A 27481-nucleotide genomic window follows, 5' to 3' on the forward strand; every position below is an offset into this window, starting at 1 on the left:
TGTGACTCTAATCGCGCCTCGCTTCCCCAGCGATTATCGGCTCCGCTTTTCCGCCCCGCCCACACGGTTTACTCTGCGCTTTCAGTGTCGCTCGCGCCACTCTGCCCTTTGTACTCTTTCCATCGCGGAGCTACTGTTCCAGCACTTTCATGGCCCTCGTAAAGTGACAGACGCCAAGTCACTTTGCCAGAATGGACTCCACCAGGCTCTAAAATCAGCTATATATTGCGTGCCTCCCCCTGCGCTTTTACTGTGACACATACAATTTCACAGAATTCTGTCTGTCCTCGTACAACCCATGACTTTTCTATCCTTACTGATTTTCCAGTGAACGCGTCATTAGTTAAAGACAAAGATATAAGGTCCAAAATAGGAGGAAGGCTAGATCGGTCGTAAATTTTTAATCTGTGTATTGGAGAGTAGAAATATAGTAATGAGAACCAGACTTTAAAATGTAAGTTAAAATCAGATTACAAACAAACCAGCTTATGAACTGAAAAACTGCATTTCAGTTATATCCAAGTCATGTGGACTCCTCCTCAATGCGGGCCAGTGTGGCCGAGCAGTTCTAGACGCTTCAGTCTGGAACCGCGCGACCGCAACTGTCCCAGGTTCGAATCCTGCCTAGGGCATGGATGTGTGTGATGTCCTTAGGTTGGTTAGTTTTAAATAGTTCTAAGTTCTAGTCGACTGATGACCTCAGAATTTAAGTCACATAGTGCTCAGAGCCATTTGAACCATTTTTTCATCGTAAATAAAATGCACGTTTCTGAAATAAACCATTTTGTGCAGTGTATGAACTTTTACAGGGACACTACCGGTTTCCTGAAGTCAAATAACCTCGTTTAAACCGGAAGACCGGTTTTGTGATGTCAAAAAAATGGTTCTGAGCACTATGGGACTTGACAGCTATGGTCATCAGTCCCCTAGAACTTAGAACTACTTAAAACTAACTAATCTAAGGACATCACACAACACCCAGTCATTACGAGGCAGAGAAAATCCCTGACCCCGCTGGGAAGCGAACCCGGGAACCCGGTCTCGGGTAGCGAGAACGCCTACCACACGACCACGAGCTGTGGACTTTTGTGATGTCATATCACATCTTGTACACCTCAAGATGTGATTTGACATTACGAAACCGATCGTGTGCCTGTAAAGTTCATATACAGTTCAAAGCGGTTTATTTCAGAAACACGGATTACTTCAGCTGCGGTTGCCCTCAAAATAAAATCGCGTATGGTACTACACTGACATCAGAGATAACCTGTAAAGTGACCTTGTTGCTTACATTTTTATGCAGCTAATCTCGGTATGTGACGTCAATGTAACTACTGCCCTCTCCATTGCTGTCACTCCAAAGGAAATGAAGACTATTTTTTAAAAAATCCATATTTTATTCTACAAATTTGAAAGTTTTATAGTATGTAGATACATCCTTTAGGAACAGTATTTGCATTTCTCCACACAATTTCCATCTCTCTCAACTGCCTTACGCTATCTTGGAACCAGCGCCTGTATGCCCGCCATGTAAAATTCTGGGCCAACCTGTTGGAGCCACTGTCAACATCCTGGGAACCCACCCCGGCACAAACCTTTTTTAACGCCAACACTTTCAGTATTCTGCGAACACTTCCTTCATCTACCCCAACGTAGCGTGTCAATTCGTTCACTGTGATGCGTCTGTCAGCAGTCACCAATTCGTTATCTCTCTGCACATTGTCTGGAGTGTGTGCAGTACGAGGCATGCCGCTGCGAGGACAATCCTCAATATTGCCTTGCCCGCTTCCATCACGTAACCTGCTTGCCCACCGACTAACTGTACTGCGATCGACAGCAGCATCTCTATACACCTTTTTCAACCTCTTGTGGATGTTTTCCACTGTTTCATTTTCACACACGGGAATTCTATGGCAGCACGTTGCTTCTGACAAACTTAAAGTGTAGCAGCCCTCTTGAAGACATGCTGTGACGGCACCACTCACGGGAACAGGTTGAACTAAGTTTGAAAACAAGTTGGAAGGATTTTTTAAAAAAAAAGGGCAATTGTGTGTGAAATGTTATGGGACTTAACAGCTAAGGTCATAAGTCCCTAAGTTTACACACTACTTAACCTAAATTATCCTAAGGACAAACACACAGAAACTCATGCCCGAGGGAGGACTCGAACCTCCGCCGGGACCAGCCCCACAGTCCATGACTGCATCGCCTTAGACCGCTCGGCGAAGGATTTATCTACACACTGTAAAATTTTCATACATGCAGAATGAAAACTGTATTTTTACAAAAATAGTCGCATTTCTTTTGGAGTGACCCTCGTACATTAAAAAAAATATTTAAAAATTTAAAATGTAGTAAACCAACGGCCTTGCCGCAGGTAACATCGGTTCCCGTCAGTCAGTTTACCGCTGTCGGGCTGGGCTAGCACTTGGATGGGTGACCATCCGGTCTGCCGAGCGCTGTTGGCAAGCGGGGTGCTCTATGGTCTCGGAAACTGACATACGGCCGGGAGAGCGGTGTGCTGACCACATGCCCCTCCGTATCCGCATCCTGTGACGCTCATGAGCTGAGGATGACACGGCGGCCGGTCAGTGCCGTCAGTACAGTTGGGCCTTCATGGCTTGTTTGGAAGGAGTTTAGTTTTAGTAATGGAGCAGGTAAACATTTTCCCCAGTAGCACCTCACTCCAAAAGGGCTTGGTAGGTGTTGTAGGTCTTGTGTGAATGCAGTCACTGTGATGCGGCTATCCCCGTGTGCGGCGACCCAAAATGCGGCCATCATTTTCAAACAAACTTGGATTCGTCCGAAAACATTATCTGATGACATTCCTCTCCCCAGTTACGTCGTTCCATACACCATAGCACGTTTCTGCACATTCATCAAAGGTAGGCGGAGTAGTGGACAAATCGCACGTAACCCATGTCGAAATAAACGGCGACGGATTGTCACCCCTGATAGTGTACGATTTATTATACTGTTCCACTGTTGCGCCAGAGTCGAGGAGGACGCAGATCTGTCCTGCAACGCCATTTGAATGAGGTGATCTTCTCGGGGTGTGACTTGGGTGGTGCGACCTGGCACGTCTTGTAGTGTTCTACGAGATTCCACGAACCATTCGGCACACACCCGTTTCAAACACCCCCGTTTAATTTCTTTATTGGATTTTGTATAATTTATCGAAGCCACCATACAGTTAATTATTATGATTATATGACCGTGTGCTTAATGGATGATAGGCTATCGTTTTTTCTGCTGTGGTTTCGGGAGAATTTCAACCAAGTGCGGCTGTTCTGCAACTGAATAGTGGAATGATTGAAAGTTTGTATATTATTAAGGACCACAAAGGCTGAGATGTACAAACTGATATATATTTCCTACTAACACACAAATGCTGAGGCAGTTGCTACCTTCGCCTTACACGTCTAATCACAGTTATATCTTTTTATTGGTTGTTTTCAGTACTTCGTCACACGCAATGCTGATGGTTAACATTCACAACAATCCTCACTGCAATCCATGGTTGTTGCTGGCCGACGCGGTTGACGCGAAACACGTAATTTGGCACTTGTCTCTTTCTGTTTTATATCACTCGCGAATCGGTATCGATGAGGGTCCACCCCACGACGATCATGGGTACGCGCTCACTCGTCATACTCCGGTGAATTTTACCGTTTACAACTCACTCGACCACCATTCTTGCCCGTCTTTCCCGCTCTACTGCTCACTCAACACTCTCCAGTACTACTCCGCACTCAACACTAGGTTCACTGCCTCTTGCAGCACTCGACAATCGACTCCTGTCTACTATCGACCTGGGCGTTGGATGCTAGCATCTATGTTCATGGGATCATGGATCCCTTACACGTTGCACTGCCGAAACACTTCGTCCCACATGAGGAGCAATTTCCCGAATGGGCGCATCACATTCTCTCATGCCAATAATGCGCCCTCTTCAGGATCAATGGTTTGACGTTACGGTTGGCACATACGTCTGCGAGGCATCCTGCACGTCTGCTTAAGTCACGCTGATCCCTACCTTCGATTTATAACGACAACGAGGTTTGCAGGCACAGTTCACTGGTGGTTGGTGTTGCGCCTCGATATCGCTGTTGACCTTGACCACGCAGGCCGACATGGTTCAAATGTTAATAATTTGTGCAGACCAACTAATATAAATGTCCTGGTTTAGTTTAGTTTTAGTTATGTCATGTTCCGTTGACCATTTTCCCGGTTATTTTATCGATATGATGTGGAACAAGTCAGATTACACGAATGATGTTAAGCTAGATTTAAAACTTGATCTGCTACCTGCCAGACACTTTATATTGTTGGACAAATAATCAAAAATTTTTGTTGCTGAATAATGTACGAATTTTGAGCTACTGAGAGCTTCCATAACTGATAGGAACGGTCATTTTTCCCTCTAGTGTTGTACATATGAACATCACTGTTCTTCGCGAACTGAGAGGATTATTTGTAACGAATTTCATTAGCGAATATATGTACTCTGATGGTGCAGTTAAAATACCTAACTCCTTGAAAAGATGCCTACATGACGTCCCTGGGTGAACGCCACCAATTATTCTCACTGCTCTCTTTTTGTGCAATCAGTTCTTTATGTCTAAGTGCTGAGTTACCCCAGAAAACTATTCCATAAGACATTATTGAGTGGAAATGTGCAAAGTACGTTAGGAGGCTGATCTGTTTATTACCAAGAGTAGCGATTATACGAAGAGCGAAAGAAGCTGAACTTCGTTGTTTGAGAAGCTCAGTAATATGCTTCTTCCAGTTCAAGCTGTCGTCAATGTGAACACCCAGAAATGTGGAGAAATCTAATATGTTAACTGAGTCCTGTTCCTATGCTACATCAATTGTCGGTATGACTCTATTAGGTGTACAGAACTGGATATAGTGAGTTTTTTCAAAATTAAGGGAGAGTCCATTCTCTGAGAACCACTTAATTATTTGAAAGACATCCTTAACAGTATCTTCAGCTGCTTTTTCTGGAATGGGATTTATTATAACAGTCGTGTCATCTGCAAAAAGTATTAGTTTCTCTTGCTGAAGTGAAGTGGGAGAACATTCACATGAACAAGGAACAGCGGAGGACCTAAAATTGAACCCTGTGGGTCTCCCCTTGTGATAACTCCCCATTCGCGAGCATTTACCACCCTCCCCCCCCCCCCCCCCCCAACATTACTTGTGCTATTCAGCACAACTTCTTGGTTTTTGCTTTCTGTTCATTAAGTATGATTCAAACCAGCTGTGTGTATAGCCTTCAATTCCATGGTATGCAAGTCGTATTTACAGTCGTTCAAGGTGTTCGGCTTTTTGTTCTGAACATGAGTGTAATTTAAAAAAATGCAGTATACAAATGACAGTAATAAAGGGACATTAGTTACTACTGACGTCACAAACCGACGTTAGCTGCATGGAAATGTAAACAGCAAGCTCAGTTTATCTCTTATCAGTAATGTGAATGTGGTACCATGTGCGATTTTATTTACGAAGAGTTAACATGACGTAGATACAGTTAGTGTGTAAATTTACGGTTTACAAGCGTATGCATTCGTGATCATATTTTAATTTATATTTTAATGCCTGATTCTCATGGTGTTCTTTTATTAATGTAACACAGTAGCTGAAACAGATCTACAGCTAAATGCAGCCCTCCCTCCTATTTTGCATCTCATTAATACGGTCGTGGAGCACACTGTTCCTCTGAACAAAGATAGAATCATTTTCCTCATAGTTAATCGCTAGAGTATATGATAATCTTTGCAAAAAATTCAAGTACCAGTTGTTTTTTTTTTTTTTTTTTTTAATGATGTACGATTTGACCGTGAAGCATCACTTAGGTTTTGTCCTTGTCCTCTCTCTTAAGTGGACGTGCAGGAAGAACGTCATGTATTTAATGTTCTGTAATATTTTCAATAATTAGAATTGTTTTTGTTTTTCGTTTAATATTTATTATGATCCACTCCTATTAATTGCGAACCATTTGTTTCCTGCTAACTAAAGCACTGGAAGTGGATGGTTTTCTGACGTGACAACTGCGGGCCATCAGCTTGGTGCAATACGTTCATATATATTTTCTTTTTTAGGAACTCTGATTATCGTTGTTCTCATCATAAAGGTCATTAATTACACTGCTGTTGCACGTTATCTCCAAGTTTTCTGCTCTCTAATGACGACTCCTGCACCTGACTTTTATAAGTGATTAAGATTTCAGGTAATAGCTTTTTACTCTACACAGCAGGATCTCTGTTTCAACATGCAGACAACAAATCTATGATAGCATTTCATTATTATGCTCCTTAGGTCATCAGGTTGATGTGTCCCATCTCTCAAAAAGTAATACAAAAAATTAAACTTTATTCATCTTTTTATCTTTTGGGGGATAAATTTCGCCAGTTTACAATGAATTAATTGTGGTATTAGAACTGTCATGAAAGGGGATCCTTTTATTGAGTCTTACACGTATGTAATGGCTAGCCAAGGTTATTGCAACCTGGTTTCGAATATTTTGCAGTTTATTATCTATCTTATTTAATTGTGCCGTGTTCTTGGGTTGCATGTAGGCAGTTGGGTTAGCAACTTATAATCCGACATACGATAATTGCAGAGTGGGTGATAGATCTGACCGTCATAAAGGACCTTTAATCGTTTTTGGAAAAGAACCACGAAAAATCAAAATCAGTTAGGGCACACGAACGTTCGACAAAAGCTAGCGTTGAGTGTAAATACGTGCAAGTTTTCATTGCACGTGATACATCGACCAATTTCATCCTCCCGCTATCTTCACACGAACATTACATCGCAACATTCGTTTCTAATTGTTTTTCTACATTCGTCCATGTTAGCACACGACTCTTAGCTTTATAACACCAAGATGTCAAAAGTGAGATTGTTACCTTGTATTAAATTTGACACAATGTGTTTGATTTTTAGTTTTCCTTACGTTGAATTGAATAGTACGCTGATTGTGGAAATCAAAGAATTTAACTGGTTTATCTTTGTGAGTGCGCAAGTCACGTTTTTATATGAATTTGACCTAGCTGGAGCGGGCATTCGGCTGTTGATATAGTGTTGTGAATTATGTTGATTCCTAGAAAAATTGAAATTGTTGGTGCCAGCTGCCAGATAGGAATCAAAGCAACAGAGTTTGCTTTACAACATGGTAATTAATTGTTTGACAATAAGGAAACGCCTGATTTCCTATTCTTGTGACATGAAATAAATATCAACATACCAACACTAAAGTACGTTTAAAAAGTAGTGTAAATGGCTCTTCTTCGTTGATATTGATTCATGATTGTTTCTGATTTCCTGGTCCCTCTCAGTTAATCGATGACAACACATGAAACTTTATATATAGCGATTAAACACCGGTTTTGTAATGACTGCAAAATTGACTTAATTTACGTACAGTATGTGATATTTGTTATCGGCTTTATTTCAGTTACTTCTGTAAGAAACCTGAACGTTATACTAGAAATAAAAATAATCTTCACAAGGATTTAAATTCACTTAGTCTTGTACAAAAAGGTGTGCATTATTCAGGAACACACATTTTCAATAACTTGCCAGCAACCGTAAAAAGCTTAACCAATGACATTCAGTTTAAGAGAAGCCTAAAGGATTTATTGGTGGGAAACTCCTTCTAATCCACTGATGGAGATATATATATATATATAATAGTAGTTCTATTATATGTTTTTACCTTATAAATAAATAGAAATTGAATTTTAAATTCTGTGCATTAGTGTTTTAAAATGCTTCTTTAATAGAGTGTTCATTAAAAAAATGACGATCATTCCACTTAGGACCTGTGGAATGGTACATTAGCTTATTTGTTTGAGTTGTAAATATTTGTCATGTATTATTGTTTTTCTGACATGTTCTACATCCTGGAGGACCTCCTCACTACGGATCAATTGGAATGAAAGTAAATGTATTCCAATCTAATCTGTTACGTAACACAGTGCAACGTAACACAGCACATACCGATGGACTGGATATTTTATGACCATGTGCCAAGATTTCACATACCTGTTTCCCGTCGGCGTATTTTTCCTCAATGCTCCATTGATCAAGTAATACTGATCCTGAAATTGTTGTTGAGCAAAGCAGTATGACATGGAAAGAGCAAGTAAGAACGGTGGCAGAGAAGGCGAACGGTCGACTATCGCTTATTGAGAGAGTCGTAGGAAAGTCTTAGCTCATCTGTATAGGGGGTAGGGTAAGATCAATAATGAGACTTATTCTTGAGTACTGCCCGAGGGTGAGGGGTCCACACCAGGTCGTATTGACAAAATACATTGATGCAATTTGGAGAAGTGTTGTTAGATTTGTTGCTAAAAAGTTCGATCAACACACTAATACTACGGAGACGCTTCGTGAACTGAAATGGGAATTCATGTAAGGAATACTACGTTCTGTTCCTGAAACACAACTGATAAAATTTAGAGAAGCGGCGCTTCCATCCGTCACTCTGTTCGATTACTGCCGCTGCAGTCAAACAACATCACTGATTATATAGTTCTGATAGCAACACAGTTCTAATAGTTCATGTTAGTTCATCGTAACTATATTACTAACGATTTTTACAAGTGCACACCACACCATTTAACAGTGCGGCTGGCTGTTGATATATCGACACAGTAAGCGAACTGAAGTGACCCCGCACATAAATTTAAGCTACTTACATTATACGCCTTCCTCAGTTACAATGCTCACCGAATTAGGATGAAGTCCCCCCTTTTTTTTGTTTCACAACCGACGCAATGGGGCTGATTGCTACCTTGGCGACGCGACTGCAATCCAGAAATTACACTGAAGGTAAAAATTTTGAAAATCTTCCACATGCTATTTCACCGATGTGAATGGTGAGTGAGATCTGATTGCTCTGCAGGAATAACTTAATACAGACAAACATACTACTTAAAAGTTCGACTTCTATAACTTTTTATTCTACTTCCGATATCAGTGGAGATATTACAGGTCATGCATATTACTCGGTCGAGTTTCCCCACTTTTCTGACCTCGCGTTGGAACACTTTGTCGCGAGAGGACTCAGATTTGTAGTGTATAGCATGACGTTGTGTTACATAACTATATAACGATGTAGGTGCGTGAGAAACAGCGGCTGGCTGGTGTGACCGAGCGGTTCTAGGCGCTTCAGTCTGGGACCGCGAGACCGCTACGGTCGCAGGTTCGAATTCTGCCTCGGGCATGGACGTGTGTGGTGTCCAAAGGTTAGTTAGGTTTAAATAGTTCTAAGTTCTAGGGGACTGATGACCTCAGAAGTTCAGTCCCATAGTGCTCAGAGCCATTTGAACCATTTAAGCAGGAGATCCCGGGTTCGACTCCTGGTCGGGTTACACATTTACGCCTGTCCCCCTTGATATATATCAACGCACGTCAGCAGCTGAAGGTATTAATATAATTCTAATTTCGTTCTAGACGGCTACAGGTCAAGTCCGAAAGAACAGACACCATATCCATATAAGGGTCTCTTTATTAAAGTCCAAAGAGTGCAGTTGATTTACATTTTTTTTTCATCTCAAAGTATCACTTGTAACCTACGTCCTCAGTTACTTGCTGGATGTATTACAATGTCTGTCTTCCTCTACAGTTTTTACTCTCTCCTTGTCGGTGGTTTCCGTGTACTGCTTTCTTAGCCAGTTCCGCAGAAAACCTACTCATGCCTTACCTTATTAGTCCACGTTATTTTCAACATTCTTTTGTAGCAATACATCTCAAATGTTTTGATTCTCATCATTTCCGATTTTTCCACAGGCCGTGTTCAGTACCATAAATTGCTGTACTCCAAACGTACGTTATCAGAAATTTTTACCTCAAAGTAAGGTCTATGTATAATACCAGCAGACTTCTCTTGGTCTGGAATGTCCTTCTTGTCAGTACTAGTCTACTTTATATGTCCCCCTTGCTCCGTCCGTCATGAGTTATTTTGATATTAAAGTAGCAGAATCCCTTAACTTCATCCACTTGGTGATTCTGATCCAGAATGAGATTTTCACTCTGCAGAGGAGTGTACGTTGATATGAAACTTCCTGGCACATTAAAACTCTGTGCCGCACCGAGGCTCGAACTCGGGACCTTTGCCTTTCGCGGGCAAGTGCTCTACCAACTCAGCTACCCAAGCACGACTAACGACCCATCCTGACAGCTCCAATTCCGCCAGTACCTCGTCTCCTACCTTCCAACCTTCCAAACTTCACAGAAGCTCTTCTGGGAACCTTGCAGAACTAGCACTGCTGGAAGAAAGGATATTGCGGAGACATAGCTCCTTACTTTGGTCTTTCTTCGACTTGCCCTCAACCCACATTCTGTATTCACTGCACTACTGGTCTCAATGTGCCGGCACGCTAGTTCACCGCATCCGGTCAGAGGGTTAGCTGCCCTTTGTAATAAAAAAGAAAAACTGAATGGATCAACGGTGAACTTGGACAGGTGTGATGGGACGTCCTCCCAGAAGGAATGGAACGAGGTTAATGAGATTAAAAAAAAAAAGGGATAGCTTCTTTGATTGAAAATGTAAACGTTCTCGGTCCCACGGTCCCGCGTTCGAACCACACGAATGCTTTAATTTCGAATAAAGAAAAAAACATCAGCCATGGCGGCCGAATACTTCCAGCATAAGAAGTCACTCTCCTTCTGCCAACGCGCTTGTCAAAGAGGGCGGAGGAGCGGAAAAAGATCCAGGGCACACACCGAAACCAATGGAAACCACTGCATTAAACGCGCATAATGTATATTCAGTCGCTACTCTCCGGAGCAGTCCGCCATTCGGATCTCTGGGGAGATGGTGGGGGGGGGGGGGGGGGGGGGGTGGTACCAAGAGCGACTTGAACATGAGAAAGTTAATTTATATAAACATCAAAATTAGTGACGCCTGAGTCAGGCGGTGCTTACACCGCTGTCAGAAAAAATATTTCGTTTATAAATTATTCTGAAGCCACAGACGGCTATCTGTATATGTGAATATCGCTACCGCATGACTTCTGTTACCTCAGTGAATTAAAAAGGAGACCAGCAAAAACGAATGAAAATGAGACGGTGAGAAATAGAGAAAAAGTGCCATCACAGAAGGTCTTTATTGTATCACACGACACCACCATCATCACGCCCCCACCACTGGCAAAAAAGTGGTGGGCCGGCCGTTGTGACCGAGCGGTTCTAGGCGTTTCAGTCCGCAACCGCGCAGCTGCTATGGTCGCAGGTTCGAAACCTGCCTCGGGCATGGATGTGTGTGATGTTCTTAGGTTAGTTGGGTTTAGGTACACTACTGCCTATTAAAATTGCTACACCAAAAAGAAATGCAGATGATAAACGAGTATTCATTGGACAAATATATTATACTAGAACTAAATGTGATTACATTTTCACGCAATTTGGGTGCATCCGTACCCAGAACAACCACCTTTGGCCGTAATAACGGCCTTGATACGCCTGGACATTGACCCAAAAGGTGCTCGGATGTGGTGTACAGGTACAGCTGCCCATGCAGCTTCAACACGATACCACACTTCATAAAGAGTAGTGACTGGCGTATTGTAACGAGCCAGTTGCTCGGCCACTATTGACCAGATGTTTTCAGTTGGTGAGAGATGTGGACAATGTGCTTCTGTATCCAGAAAGGCCCGTACAGTACCTGCAACATGCGGTCGTGCATTATCCTACTGAAATGTAGGGTTTCGCAGGGATCGAATGAAGGGTAGAGCCACCTTGCATATCAGAGCATCTTCTTCCTGTCGATTCAATTTCGCGTCTGTAGCATGTCATACTGCCGGTGGTCTAGCGGTAGCGTCTTTGATTCATAATCGAAACGTCTTCGGTCCCGGGTTCGATCCCTGCCACTGCCTAAATTTTGATAAATAATCAGCATTGGCAGCCGAAGACTTCCGGCATAAGAAGTCAGCCTCATTCTGCCAACGGCCTTGTCAAAGAGGGCGGAGGAACGGATAGAGGTTCAGGACACTCTCTTGTCCTAGGGGTGGGAAATTGCCCCTAAAGGCGGAAGAATCAGCAATGATCAACGACATGAGGATGCAGAAGGCAATGGAAACCACTGCATTAAAGGCACGTACCGTGTATCCACAGGACATGTGACCTGTAGTTGAAGAAGTGTCATGATGATCACTCCATTGGCAAAAGATTCCGGAATAGTCCCCCATTCGGATCTCCGGGAGGGGACTACCAAAGGGGAGGTTACCATGAGAAAAAAAGATTGAATAATCAACGAAAGGATAATGTTTTACGAGTCGGGGCGTGGAATGTCAGAAGCTTGAACGTAGTAGGGAAACTAGAAAACCTGAAAAGGGAAATGCAAAGGCTCAATCTAGATATAGTAGGGGCCAGTGAAGTGAATGGAAGGAAGACAAGGATTTCTGCTCAGATGACTATTGGGTAATATCAACAGCAGCAGAAAATGGTATAACCGGTGTAGGATTCGTTATGAATAGGAAGGTAGGGCAGAGGGTGTGTTACTGTGAACAGTTCAGTGACCGTGTTGTTCTAATCAGAATCGACAGCAGACCAACACCGACAACGATAGTTCAGGTATACATGCCGACGTCGCAAGCTGAAGATGAACAGATAGAGAAAGTGTATGAGGATATTGAAAGGGTAATGCAGTATGTAAAGGGGGACGAAAATCTAATAGTCATGGGCGACTGGAATTCAGTTGTAGGGGAAGGAGAAGAAGAAAAGTTTACAGGAGAATATGGGCTTGGGACAAGGAATGAGACAGGAGAACGACTAATTGAGTTCTGTAACAAGTTTCAGCTAGTAATAGCGAATACCCTGTTCAAGAATCACAAGAGGAGGAGATATACTTGGAAAAGGCCGGGAGATACGGGAAGATTTCAATTAGATTACATCATGGTCAGACAGAGATTCCGAAATCAGATACTGGATTGTAAGGCGTACCTAGGAGCAGATATAGACTCAGATCACAATATAGTAGTGATGAAGAGTAGGCTGAAGTTTAAGACATTAGTCAGGAAGAATCAATACGCAAAGAAGTGGGATACGGAAGTTCTAAGGAATGACGAGATACGTTTGAAGTTCTCTAACGCTATAGATACAGCAATAAGGAATAGCGCAGTAGGCAGCACAGTTGAAGAGGAATGGACATCTCTAAAAAGGACCATCACAGAAGTTGGAAAGGAAAACATAGGTACAAAGAAGGTAGCTGCGAAGAAACCATGGGCAACAGAAGAAATACTTCAGTTGATTGATGAAAGGAGGAAGTACAAACCTGTTCCGGAAAAATCAGGAATACAGAAATACAAGTCGCTGAGGAATGAAATAAATAGGAAGTGCAGGGAAGCAAAGACGAAATGGCTGCAGGAAAAATGTGAAGACATCGAAAAAGATATGATCGTCGAAAGGACAGACTAAGCATACAGGAAAGTCAAAACAACCTTTGGTGACATTGTAAGCAACGGTGGTAACATTAAGAGTTCATCGGGAATTCCACTGTTAATGCAGAGGAGAGAGCAGATAGGTGGAAAGAATACATTGAAAGCCTTTGAGGGTGAAGATTTGTCTGATGTGATAGAAGAAGAGACAGAAGTCGATTTAGAAGAGATAGGGGATCCAGTATTAGAATCGGAATTTAAAAGAGCTTTGGAGGACTTACGGTCAAATAAGGCAGAAGAGATAGATAACATTCCATCAGAATTTCTAAAATCATTACGGACAGTGGCAACAAAACGACTATTCACGTTGGTGTGTAGAATATATGAGTCTGGCGACATACCATATGACTTTCGGAAAAGCATCATCCACACAATTCCGAAGACGGCAAGAGCTGACAAGTGGGAGGATTATCGCACAATCAGCTTAACAGCTCATGCATCGAAGCTGCTTACAAGTATAATATACAGAAGAATGGAAAAGAAAATTGAGAACGCGCTAGGTGACGATCAGTTTGGCTTTAGGAAAAGTAAAGGCACGAGAGAGGCAATTCTGACGTTACGGCTAATAATGGAAGCAAGGCTAAAGAGAAATCAAGACACGTTCATAGGATTTGTCGACCTGGAAAAAGCGTTCGACAATATAAAATGGTGCAAGCTGTTCGAGAATCTGAAAAAAGTAGGGGTAAGCTATAGGGAGAGACGGGTCATATGCAATATGTACAACAACCAAGAGGGAATAATAAGAGTGGACGATCAAGAACGAAGTGCTCGTATTAAGAAGGGTGTAAGACAAGGCTGTAGCCTTTCGCCCCTACTCTTCAATCTGTACATCGAGGAAGCAATGATGGAAATAAAAGAAAGGTTCAGGGGTGGAATTAAAATACAAGGTGAAAGGATATCAATGATACGATTCGCTGATGACATTGCTATCCTGAGTGAAAGTGAAGAAGAATTAAATGATCTGCTGAACGGAATGAACAGTCTAATGAGTACACAGTATGGTTTGAGAGTAAATCGGAGAAAGACGAAGGTAATGAGAAGTAGTAGAAATGAGAACAGCGAGAAACTTAACATCAGGATTGATGGTCACGAAGTCAATGAAGTTAAGGAATTGTGCTACCTAGGCAGTAAAATAACCAATGACGGACGGAGCACGGAGGACATCAAAAGCAGACTCGGTATGGCAAAAAAGGCATTTCTGGCCAAGAGAAGTCTACTAATATCAAATGCGGCCTTAATTTGAGGAAGAAATTTCTGAGGATGTACGTCTGGAGTACAGCATTGTATGGTAGTGAAACATGGACTGTGGGAAAACCGGAACAGAAGAGAATCGATGCATTTGAGATGTGGTGCTACAGACGAATGTTGAAAATTAGGTGGACTGATAAGGTAAGGAATGAGGAGGTTCTACGCAGAATCGGAGAGGAAAGGAATATGTGGAAAACACTGATAAGGAGAAGGGACAGGATGATAGGACATCTGCTAAGACATAAGGGAATGACTTCCATGGTACTAGAGGGAGCTGTAGAGGGCAAAAACTGTAGAGGAAGACAGAGATTAGAATACGTCAAGCAGATAATTGAGGACGTAGGTTGCAAGTGCTACTCTGAGATGAAGAGGTTAGCGCAGGAAAAGAATTCGTGGCGGGCCGCATCAAACCAGTCAGTAGACTGATGACAAAAAAAAAGCATGTCATCTGCGTGGTGTAGCCATTTTAATGGGCAATAGTGTAGTTGTAAATTCTAGGGGAGTGATGACCTCAGATGGTAGGGGGACTTAAGACCTCAGATGTGAAGTCCCATAGTGCTCAGAGCCAAAAGAATGGTGGGGCCTGACGATGGTGGTAATGTGCCGCCGAAACTAGTTTCGTGGTAGAATAGAGTCGTTCTCAGGATAGAGCTGTGGTGGTAATTTTTCTCATTTATATCACCTGTCCCTCGTCCATGCAATAATATGGACGTCCGTAAATTGAGAAAGAGCCTGCCTCAGAAAGAACTGGTCACCAGAGAACTGTTTGCCCCAGAAGAGCGAATTTGGCGCTCTCTAGACTGCAGGTCGTGGCGGTTGGAATAAGGTCAGTCAATCACTTTGTCGACCGTCGCGCCCGAAGACGAGCTCTGGGAGAGAGGCGGGCAGGAGCGGGTGAGTCGGGCGGCTGTCTCTGGCTGGCTGGAGTGGCTCCCCTCCCAGGGGTGCCGCTGCAGCCGTGGCCGTGGAGCCGCAACGGGGCAACCAGTCCCCGGGGTACGAACCGAGCGGGAAGCTCTCCCGTCCCATCGCCCAAAGTGGGGCCCGATTCAGCCGTTCCCAATAGACCAATACGATCAGTTGCTGGCGACTGCTTGGACTCCAGATGCTTCTGATTTCGTGTACTGACCAACACATATTGTCCACCGATCAGCTAGAGCATTATGACCACCGACCTACTATCGATATAAACCCGTCTAGAAGATAGCAGCGTCACCTGGCTCATGCTCGTCCACTGTGAGTTATGGTGTATTCAGATGCGTTAGATTAGATTATTTTTTCGTTCCATAGATCAGTGCTGAGGAGATCCTCGTGGATGAGGAACATGTCATTTTTTTAAAAGCTGAAATAACAATACTAATAGTATGAATATATATAGAATACATCATTTGTTTCTATTAAAACATTCGTCAATGGAGTAGAAGAAATTGGCCAGTAGTAAGTCTTTCAGGCTCCTTTTAAACTGATCTTTATTTGTAGCTAAATTTCTTATGTTTGCTGGCAAATTGTTGAAGAAGCGTGTTCCTGAGTAGTGGACCCCTTTTTGAACTAAAGTAAGTGCTTTTATTTCCTTGTGCAGATCATTTTTGTTCCTGGTATTTTATGTATGAACTGAGCTGTTTGTTGGAAAAAGAGAGATATTATTTAGGACAAATTTCATTAAGGAGTAAATATACTGAGAGGCAGTACTTAGTATACCCAATTCTTTGAAGAGGTTTCTACAGGACGTCCGTGAATTTACTCCACAAATAATACGTATTACACGCTTTTAGACTTTGAAAACTTTTGTTTGACTTGAAGAGTTACCCCAAAATATTATACCATATGACATTATGGAAAGAAAGTAGAAAAGTTTGCAATCTTTTTCATTTTTATGTCGCCTATGTCTGCTAACACTCGAATTGCAAATACAGATTTGTTAAGGTGTTTCTGCAGCTCTGTGGTGTGCTCCTCCCAACTGAATTTATTATCAAGTTGTAATCCCAGGAATTTAAGACTGCCAACCTCTTCTATCTGCTCTTCTTCATACTTTATGCATATGCTGGGTGGAAACCTTTTACAGGTTCTGAATTGCATATAGTGTGTCTTTTCGAAGTTTAATGTCAGTGTGTTGGCTTTAAACCATTTATTAATATCCATGAAAATATCATTAGCAGATCTTTCTAGAACTACACTCGACATACTATTTATTGCAATGCTTGTGTCATCTGCAAACAAAACGAACTCTACGTCTGGCAGTGTAACTGGTGAGAGATCATTAATGTACACAAGAAAAAGCAATGGCCCTAAGATGGATCCTTGTGGGACACCACATGTAATTTTTTCCTATTCTGATGATGACTGATGACTTAATTCACTAGTCCCTTGCACTGACACCCTTTGTTTCTTGTTAGCGAGGTATGACTTGAACCATTTTGCAGCACTGCCCATGACACCATAGAATTCTTACTTATTTAAAAGGATGTTGTGGTTCATGCAATCGAATGCCTTTGACAGATCACAGAAAGTATCTGCTGCTTGTAACTTGTTATTTAATGAATTAAGTACATTTTCACTGTAGGTGTAAATAGCCTTCTCGATATCAGAACCCTTCAAAATCCAAACTGTGTTTATGATAATACGTTATTTGTGATGAGATGGTTGAGAAGCTGCCTGTACATTACTTTTTCGAAAATTTTTGAGAATGCTGCCAAAATTGAAATCGGTCTGTAGTTTGATAGTATCTCTGTATCCCGTTTCTTGAATAGAGGCTTAACATCTGCATATTTTAACAGTAACACAACGCTGTCCACTGTTAAATAGCATAGGTTGGCAAGTGCTGCAACGACGACGACCTCCAGGCTTCACCAACAACTAACGTACTGCCAGATCACACGTAATTACTAACATTTTTAAACTTGTCAGTAGTATTCAGCACGGATAATTTGGCAAAGAAACACACAATGCAAGGTAAGTACAACAGAAAATTTCTCAAGAGGTGGTCTGAGAAATATGGCATGATTTATGAAGGCAATAAAGCAGTGTGTGTCACCTCTTCTGGAACAGTGGTATGTGAAACATGGTCTGCAGAACGACACTATGAAACAAATCACAAATCCCTTTGTCAAAAAAGTGAACCATAGCAAAGGCATTTCGTTACATGTCCAGGAAGAGACTGTCGTTATCTATGATTGTGTTACCAAGGATTGTCATAGCAGTGGTGCAACTTTCTCGGCTGCAAATGTCACTGCCTAGCATGTAAACCTTCAGCGATGGGGATTTTTGAAGAAATTCTGGTTAGCATGTGCCCCCTCAGTTTTTGAAGATATTGAAAATAAAGGTAAGATAATTCAGCGCATCAAAGTACTCCTTTATATTGAAACACAACAAAAGACGGAATCCTAAGACTGGCGGATGAAGTCATATGATTATAACAGGTGTGACGTGAAGTCACATAAGAGGTATACGTCCATCATTAAGTAATTTCAAAGTTGTATCAGTTTTATAATGGCTTGAATTGTCTTATGGATGAGATATTTGATTCCATACTTACATATGACGTGTTCTCCTTGATTAATCTGATGATGTGTAAATCGAAACGCGTTATTAAAGAGAGTAGTCACCTTACAACCTGAGACTTCCATGTGTTTTTATAGCGTCCCTTATAGCACTGATATAACCTTCAAATTACATATGAAGGGCTTATTTCAGTTATGGTACAAGTCCATTTTTGTTCATTCTGAGATACAGAGTACTAACGTTAGAGCGCTGATAAACCTGCAGTTGAGATAGCAGAAATATTGAAGCGTATGGCTTCTTGCTAGAGATGAACCTTTCTTTCTATTTGTTTGGATCATAAATGTTAGAAGCATTATAGACAGAACAGTGGAGGTAATGGACTTTTACGAGTATTGAAATAAGCCCATCATATCCCTATATTTTATTGTGTCTTGATGAAAGTACAGACGTAACTAAATCTGCTCTGTTTTCTTGATCATTTATTGTCAATGATATCAAAGAAGAGCTGATTGCTGTAATATCGTTGCCAGTAACTGCTAAGCTCACAGATATTTGTACAGCTGTTAAAAACACTTACAAAAAAAAAACGGTTTTATTAGTTTATTCCAAGTATATATTGTACATTCTATTCTTAAATTCTATTGTATCATAGATCAACAAGTCTTGCGTGCAAAACGTGGTTTCGCGTTCTTTGCTAATATAATACCCATAGTCATAAAAATAATGAACCTTATATCGTCATGAACTTCTAATGAAAGGAAGTTCGAAGCCTTACTAGGTGAACTCAACTTCGTCTACACGCGCTTATTGATGTATAGCCATGTTTGAGCTGCGGCGACGTGCTTCAAATAATTGTGGTTTGTTTGGAAGAAATCATGTTTCTTTTCCAAAATGAGGGGAAATTGTGCAATATTTGCAATGGATGATAAGTGGCTTACAGACGCACGGTGTATTTAGTACAAGTGAGCGCGCTGTCAGCGTGCAGAATGGGGAAGGATAGTAACCTATCTCAGTTTGACCGAAAGCAGATTGTGATGGCGCGGAGGGTCGGCACCAGTGTTTCGGAACAACGCGACTTGGGTGTTTGAGGAGTGCTGTGGTGAGTGTCTTCAACTCGTGGCGAAACCAGGGTGACACCACGTCCAGACGTCGTGGGGTTGGATTGCCACCCCTCATTACAGATGTCGGACATCGAACGTTGGGCAGGCTGGTAAAACAGGACAGGCCGCGAACTATGGCGCAACTAACATCATACATCAAAATGATGGACCATATCAGTCAGTCGTCCTTTCCTTTCAGGCTTTATTAGAGCAAATCTAGATTCTGGCTAGTGGCTAGCGATTATCAGTGCACTACTTCATGGTTTCAATACATGTCCTACTGCGTCAGTTCCCCTGTTGTTCGGGCTTTTGTCACCGTCTTCGGAGCCCAAACAACAGTTGACTGACGTACCAATACACTCCTGGAAATTGAAATAAGAACACCGTGAATTCATTGTCCCAGGAAGGGGAAACTTTATTGACACATTCCTGGGGTCAGATACATCACATGATCACACTGACAGAACCACAGGCACATAGACACAGGCAACAGAGCATGCACAATGTCGGCACTAGTACAGTGTATATCTACCTTTCGCAGCAATGCAGGCTGCTATTCTCCCATGGAGACGATCGTAGAGATGCTGGATGTAGTCCTGTGGAACGGCTTGCCATGCCATTTCCACCTGGCGCCTCAGCTGGACCAGCGTTCGTGCTGGACGTGCAGACCGCGTGAGACGACGCTTCATCCAGTCCCGAACATGCTCAATGGGGGACAGATCCGGAGATCTTGCTGGCCAGGGTAGTTGACTTACACCTTCTAGAGCACGTTGGGTGGCACGGGATACATGCGGACGTGCATTGTCCTGTTGGAACAGCAAGTTCCCTTGCCGGTCTAGGAATGGTAGAACGACGGGTTCGATGACGGTTTGGATGTACCGTGCACTATTCAGTGTCCCCTCGACGATCACCAGAGGTGTACGGCCAGTGTAGGAGATCGCTCCCCACACCATCATGCCGGGTGTTGGCCCTGTGTGCCTCGGTCGTATGCAGTTCTGATTGTGGCGCTCACCTGCACGGCGCCAAACACGCATACGACCATCATTGGCACCAAGGCAGAAGCGACTCTCATCGCTGAAGACGACACGTCTCAATTCGTCCCTCCATTCACGCCTGTCGCGATACCACTGGAGGCGGGCTGCACGATGTTGGGGCGTGAGCGGAAGACGGCCTAACGGTGTGCGGGACCGTAGCCCAGCTTCATGGAGACGGTTGCGAATGGTCCTCGTGGATACCCCAGGAGCAACAGTGTCCCTAATTTGCTGGGAAGTGGCGGTGCGGTCCCCTACGGCACTGCGTAGGATCCTACAGTCTTGGCGTGCATCCGTGCGTCGCTGCGGTCCGGTCCCAGGTCGACGGGCACGTGCACCTTCCGCCGACCACTGGCGACAACATCGATGTACTGTGGAGACCTCACGCCCCACGTGTTGAGCAATTCGGCGGTACGTCCACCCGGCCTCCCGCATGCCCACTATACGCCCTCGCTCAAAGTCCGTCAACTGCACGTACGGTTCACGTCCACGCTGTCGCGACATGCTACCAGTGTTAAAGACTGCGATGGAGCTCCGTATGCCACGGCAAATTGGCTGACACTGACGGCGGCGGTGCACAAATGCTGCGCAGCTAGCGCCATTCGACGGCCAACACCGCGGTTCCTGGTGTGTCCGCTGTGCCGTGCTTGTGATCATTGCTTGTACAGCCCTCTCGCAGTGTCCGGAGCAAGTATGGTGGGTCTGACACACCGGTGTCAATGTGTTCTTTTTTCCATTTCGAGGAGTGTACATGTATTAAAACCATGAAATAGTGCACTGATAATCGCTAGGCACTTGCCGAAATCTACACACATCAAAAAAAGTTTTGCATCACCTCAGTTCCGAGAGTTCCGGAACCTGTACAGAAAACTGGAATAGAAATCAACATAAACATAATTTCCGCTCTTTTTATTGCTCATGAAAACCACACATTGCATGTTGTACCACCATACAGCTAGACCTGCAGAGGTGGTGGTGCAGACTGCTGTACACACCGCTACCTCTGATACCCAGTAGCACGCCATTTTGCATTGATGCATACCTGTATTCGTCGTGGCATACTATCCGTACGTTCATCAGGCACTGTTGGTCCAGATTGCCCCACTCCTCAACGGGGATTCGGCGTAGACCCTTCAGAGCTTTGGTAGGTCACCTCGGCCATAAACAGCCCTTTTCAGTCTATCGCAGTCATGTTTGATAGAGTTCATGTCTGGAGAACATGTTGGCCATTCTAGTTGAGTGGTGTCGTTGTCCTGAAGGAAGTCATTCGCAAGATGTGCGCGATGGGGGCGCGAAATGAAGACGAATGCCCCGCCAATATGCTGCCGATATGGTTCCTCTATCGGTCGGCTCCTTTTCTTAACCACCAGCGGCGTACCTCGGCCTCACATAATGCCACCCCAAAACAGCAGGGAACCTCAACCTTACTGCACTCGCTGGACAATGTGTCTAAGGCGTTCACCGTGACCGGGTTGCCTCCAAACATGTCTCCGACGATTGTCTGGTTGAAGGCATATGCGACAGTCATCGGTGAAGAGAACGTGATGCCAATCCTGAACGGCCCGTTCGGCATGTTGCTGGGCCCATATGCACCGCGCTGCATTGTGTCGTGGCTGCAAAGATGGACGTCGCCATCGATGTCGAGAGTGAAGTTGCGCATCATGCAGCCTATTGCTCACAGTTTGTGAGTCTTACCACGACGTCCTGTGGCCGCACGAAAAGCATTATTCAACATGCTCGCGTTGCTGTCATGGTTCCTCCGAGCCATAATCCGTAGGTAGCGTTCATCCACTGCAGTAGTAACCCTTGGCCGGCCTGAGCGAGGCACTTCATCGACAGTTCCTGTCTCTGTGTGTCTCCTCCATGTCCGAACGACGTGGCTTTGGTTCACTCCGACACGCCTGGACGCTTCCCTTGTTGAGAGCCCTTCCTGGCACGAAGTAACAATGCGGATGCGATAGAACCGTGACCGTCTAGGCATGGCTGAACTGCGTACAACACGAGCTGTGTACCTCCTTCCAGGTGGAATGACTGGAAGTGATCGGCTGTCGGACCCCCCTCTTTCTAATAGTCGCTGCTCATGCATGGTTGTTTACATCTTTGGGAGGGTTTATTGACATCTATGAACAGTGGAAGGGACTGTGTCTGTGGTACAATATCGACAGTCAACTCCTATCCTCAGTTCTGGGAACAGGACGATGCAAAACTTTTTTTGATGTCTGTAGATTTGCTTTAATAAGACCTGAAAGGGAAGGACAACGGATTGCTGTGCTCCATCATTCTGAGAGTCATATCACAGGTGTTGAGTGCATGCCATATTCCTTATCAGACTTTAATCCTGGGCAATGTATAAGTGCACCGAACACTCCTTATGATGGCCTTCGCCAGCGGACAACATGTGCTAGCGTTAACACCACGGTATCGGCAACTACTATTAATATGGGAGCATGACCATCGGCACGTGCCGTTGGCGAAGTGGCAGAGCATTGTACGGATTGAGGGAATCATATCTTCCTCATTCCGAAGGGAGGGCGCTAATTCGTCGTCTTCAAGGCAAACAGCTCCTTGACATCTGTACTGCTGACGGCAGCTCTTTACGCTCTGAGCAACAATCACGTGGCGCTCCATGGGTGCAGCAGAGCTTGTGCAAGGTACTACGCCGGCCAAGGGGTAGCGTAGATTGGTTGCAGACCACGTGCATTTCTGCTTGTTTTCATTAAGATAATACGCTGCGTCTCAAGGCCAGGAGTGTGATGGAGAGGTTCGAGGAACTCTGTGGTGGGTTCCAATTGACGTTCTGGCTAACCCATCTCGCCAGATCTGGACTCGATCGAACACACCTGCGATGTGACTGAACGTTTCGTCAGAGCTCATCCCCTCCCTCCCTTGAATTTACGGGAATTAGGTGGCTTGTGTGTGTAGATGTGTTGCCAACTCTCTCCAGCAGCCTACGAAGGTCTCGATGCTTCCGTGCCTCGACGCGTCGCCGCTGTTATACGTGCCAAAGGTGGACAGACCAGCGATTAGGTGGCTGGTCAGCGTATTCTCTGTGAACACAATCGATCTATTTAATAGTAGCAAGTCTGGTGGAACTCGCCTAAAAGTGACATCATTATCTCTCAATTGTATTTGATCTCTCCTGAACAATTTCATATATTATTTGTCATATAATTTCAATTGCAAGTGTACGTATTATCATTCCTAAGCTAATACTACATTTATAATAAAATACAGTTGTTCTGGATTGACTTAATTGATAGTCTCGACCCCTGGAACTATTCAGCCTAACTCAGAAGGCTACGATTTTCAGCTCTCCTTTCCTTCATTTTACGTTCGTGTTAAGGAGCTAAATGCACTGTGGATACCATTGAAGTAATGAAGCAACTTAAACCACTTAATAAAAGCAAGTCTTCCTGTCCAGACTGTATACCTGTTAAGTTCTTTCAGAGTATGCTGATGCAATAGCTCCATACTTAATAATCGTATATAACCGCTCTCTCGACTAAATATTCGTACCCAAAGACTAAAAAGTTGCACAGGTCACACCAATATTCAAGAATAGTAGTGGGAGTAATCCACTAAATTACAGGCTCATGTCGTCAACGTCGATCTGCATTTTGAAACACATTGTATTCGAACATTATGAGTTACCTCGAAGAGGTCTGTTGTCATACGTTGAACAGTATTTACAAAACTTCATTTTTGTGAAACACAGCTATCTCTTTACCCACACGAAGTGCTGAGTGCTATCGACAATGGATTTCAAATTGATTCCGTATTCTTAGAATTCCAGAACGGTTTTGACATTGTACTTCACAAGCGGCTTGTAATCAAACTGGATGCTAATGGAATATCGTCTCACTGATGCGACTGGATCCATAATTTCCTGTCAGAGAGGTCACAGCTCGTAGTAACTGACTAAGGTCATCGAGTAAAACAGAAGTGATTTCTGGTGTTCCTTAAGGTAGCATTATAGGCCCTCTGCTGTTCTTTGTACTATAAATCGTTTACATAGGCAATCTGAGCAGCTGTCTTAAGATATTTTCAGATGATGCCGGCGTTTTAGTAAAGACATTAGAAGGTCAATACAAATTGGAAACCGATTTAGATAAGTTGTCTGCATGATGCGATAATTGGCATTTGAGCCTAAATAATGAGAAGTGTGGGGTTCTCCACATGAGTGTCAAAACGAAATCCGTTGAACTTCAGTTACATGACAAATCAGTCAACTCCTAAGGCCGTAAATGCAACTAAATACCTAGGAACTACAATTACTAAGAACTTAATTTGGAAAGAACGCACAGAAAATGTTGTGGAGAAGGTGAACCAAAGACTGCTATTTATTGGTAGAGCACTTAGAAGATGCCACAGTTGTACTGGGAGACAATATGCTTGTCCGCCCTCTTTTGGTGTACTGCTGCGCGTTGTGTGGCACCACATTCTGCAATTATCCTTAATTTATGAGCATGAGTGTAGATACTCCCTGGACAGCGGTGGGACATCAACCTGACTGTCGCATGACGAGGACTGATGGCCTGGGGTGCCATTTCTTTTCATATTAAAACCTCTTTCTTTGTCATCTGGGATATTCGTAGAGCACAGCTGTACGTCCGCGGTATTCTTCGCTTGCTATGTTGCCCTACATGGCCAGCTATATTGTAGAAGACAATGGCTACCTGCACAGGGCTGCAGTTGCCACCGGTTGTCTTTGTGCTTGACAAATCTTATGCAGGTCAGCAAATTTTTTTTCGGAACTCTCCCGAATTCAGAACGTTTGCAGAATTATCAGCTCGGAATATTGACGATCAAACGCGCCAGTTGTACAGAATTTGGCACGACATCAATTTCGAGGTCATCCGATAACTCTACCAATCAAGGCCAGGCCGAAAAAACTGCTTGCATAGGGGCCAGAGGTGAGCCACAGCGTTACTGCCTGGTTCAGAAGGTCTTTGCCTTCATAAATCATACAGTTTTCCTGGACTGCTATGTATTTGACTGCACATGTATATCATACGCATCAGTTTCCATGTCATTTGAATAATTCCTTCGTGGCGCTAATATTTTTGTCTTACTATTTGTTTCATTTGTCTTAATATAGAGTTACATCGTTTCCACCTACAGTGATCAGCCACAACATTATGACCTCGTACCTAATAGGCGGTATGTCCACCTTTGGCACCAATAACAGCGGCGACGCTTCGTGGCACGAAAGCAATGAGGCTTTGGAAGGTCGCTGGGGAGAATTTACATACATACACACCCAAGTCACCTTCGGGTAGGGCGACGACGAACTCTGACGGCACGTTCAATCACACCCCAGATGTTTTCGACCAGGTTTAGATAAGTAGAGTTGGGGGGGGGGGGGGAGGGGGTAACACATCAGGTGGAATTCGCCTCGAACCACCCCATCACACTCTTGAAATTGTGACATGGGACAAAAAATGGTTCAAATGGGTCTGAGCACTATGGGACCGAACTTCTGAGGTAATCAGTCCCATAGAACTTAGAACTACTTAAACCTAACTAACCTAAGGACATCACACACACCCATGCCCGAGGCAGGATTCGAACCTGCGACCGTAGCGGTCGCGCAGTTCCAGACTGTAGCGCCTAGAACCGCTCGGTCACTCTGACCGGCGACATGGGACATTACCTTGTTGCAAAAAGACCGCCAGGAAACAAGATCGAGAAGAAGGGGTGTATGTGGTCTGCAACCAGTATACGATAATCCTTGGCCTCCGTGGTGCCTTGCACGAGCTCCGCTAGGATGATGGACAAGTGAATGTTTCCCAGTCACTGTCGGCTTGCTTCCGTCCCACCGTAACGGTCCCCTGGAAGGTGACGGATTCTTGCCCTCCCATCGGCATGATGAAGACGTTATCGCAGTTCATCAGACCATGCAAGTCTCTACCACTGCACGAACGTCCAGCGCCGACGGTCATTTCTCGTGTTAGTCGTAGTTTCCGATGCTGTGGTGTTAACATTGGCCATCTGTATAGGCCGTCGCCTGCTGGGACTCATCGTTAAGAGCGTTCGGCGCAATGTTTGTTCAGCTACACTAGTACTCTGCTAGACATTAAAGTCTGATGTTACTTCCGCCACAGTTCACAGCTGAACCGTAAAATTACTACTGGTTCACCAAAGGTTATTAATCACAATTAATACACAAAATGTAAAGTGGAAGTAGGTGGCAAAGAATAACTGGTGAAATTACACACAATTTTCAGTAACACTCTTTATTCGAATTTGGTGCAAGACTTTACGATTTTTTTTTAAAAACCCAACCACCATTTAACGTATACAACGCGACGCTGTATAATATTTCAAGCTCAGCTAAATTACAGGTAAATTTCACTCCATTAAAAATGAATACAATCTGAATATATGACTTCACTTTCGGGCAGACAAATTTCCCATTAGGTTACAACAGCCGCAGCTACGGCCGCCCACCCGCAACAGCCTCTGACTCATTAAATGGCGCAGAATCTAACTTGTCTGCAACATATAAAGACAATCCTGTTTGCAAAAGTTCTCAAAATAGAAAAACCACAACGCATGAGTCATGCACACGGTGGGGGGGGGGGGGGGGGGGCGGGCGGGGGGGGGGGAGGGGAGACACTCACACACACTCACAGTTAATAACATTAACATTTCCAAAATAAATGAAAAAAACAAATTTTACAATTTTCTGCCAGTTACCTTACGGCAAACACACATGCTCGCAAGATAGGACTTGCGAACTTTCCCAACATTCTACTTTCAAGGCAAAAATTCCTACCCGTAATGAAATGGCAAACTTTTGCATGGCAAGAAAGCACACTAATAACCAATGAATTGTATAAAACGCACGTGCACTTTGAGTAAAACCCTTAAAAGGTATTGAACTGGAAAAAAAAACACTACAGTTTTTGCTGACTAGAAACAATATAAAAAAATCCACTACGGCGTACATTAACAACCTTGCTTCATTACAGCCAAATATACATAAACACAAATTTACATAAGTTACAGCTTCCAAATGAGCAGGAATTCGTTATGCAATTGACTAGTTCTTACGACGAGGAAAATGGAATTTTTCTTCTTTCTTGGAGTACCTTTTACACCACCAGTCTAGTAATACTAGTTATGGCAGGTGAGAGAATGGATCAGGTCTTAG

Source organism: Schistocerca gregaria, chromosome 9 (assembly GCF_023897955.1).
Source record: "Schistocerca gregaria isolate iqSchGreg1 chromosome 9, iqSchGreg1.2, whole genome shotgun sequence".
NCBI classification, from domain to species: domain Eukaryota; kingdom Metazoa; phylum Arthropoda; class Insecta; order Orthoptera; family Acrididae; genus Schistocerca; species Schistocerca gregaria.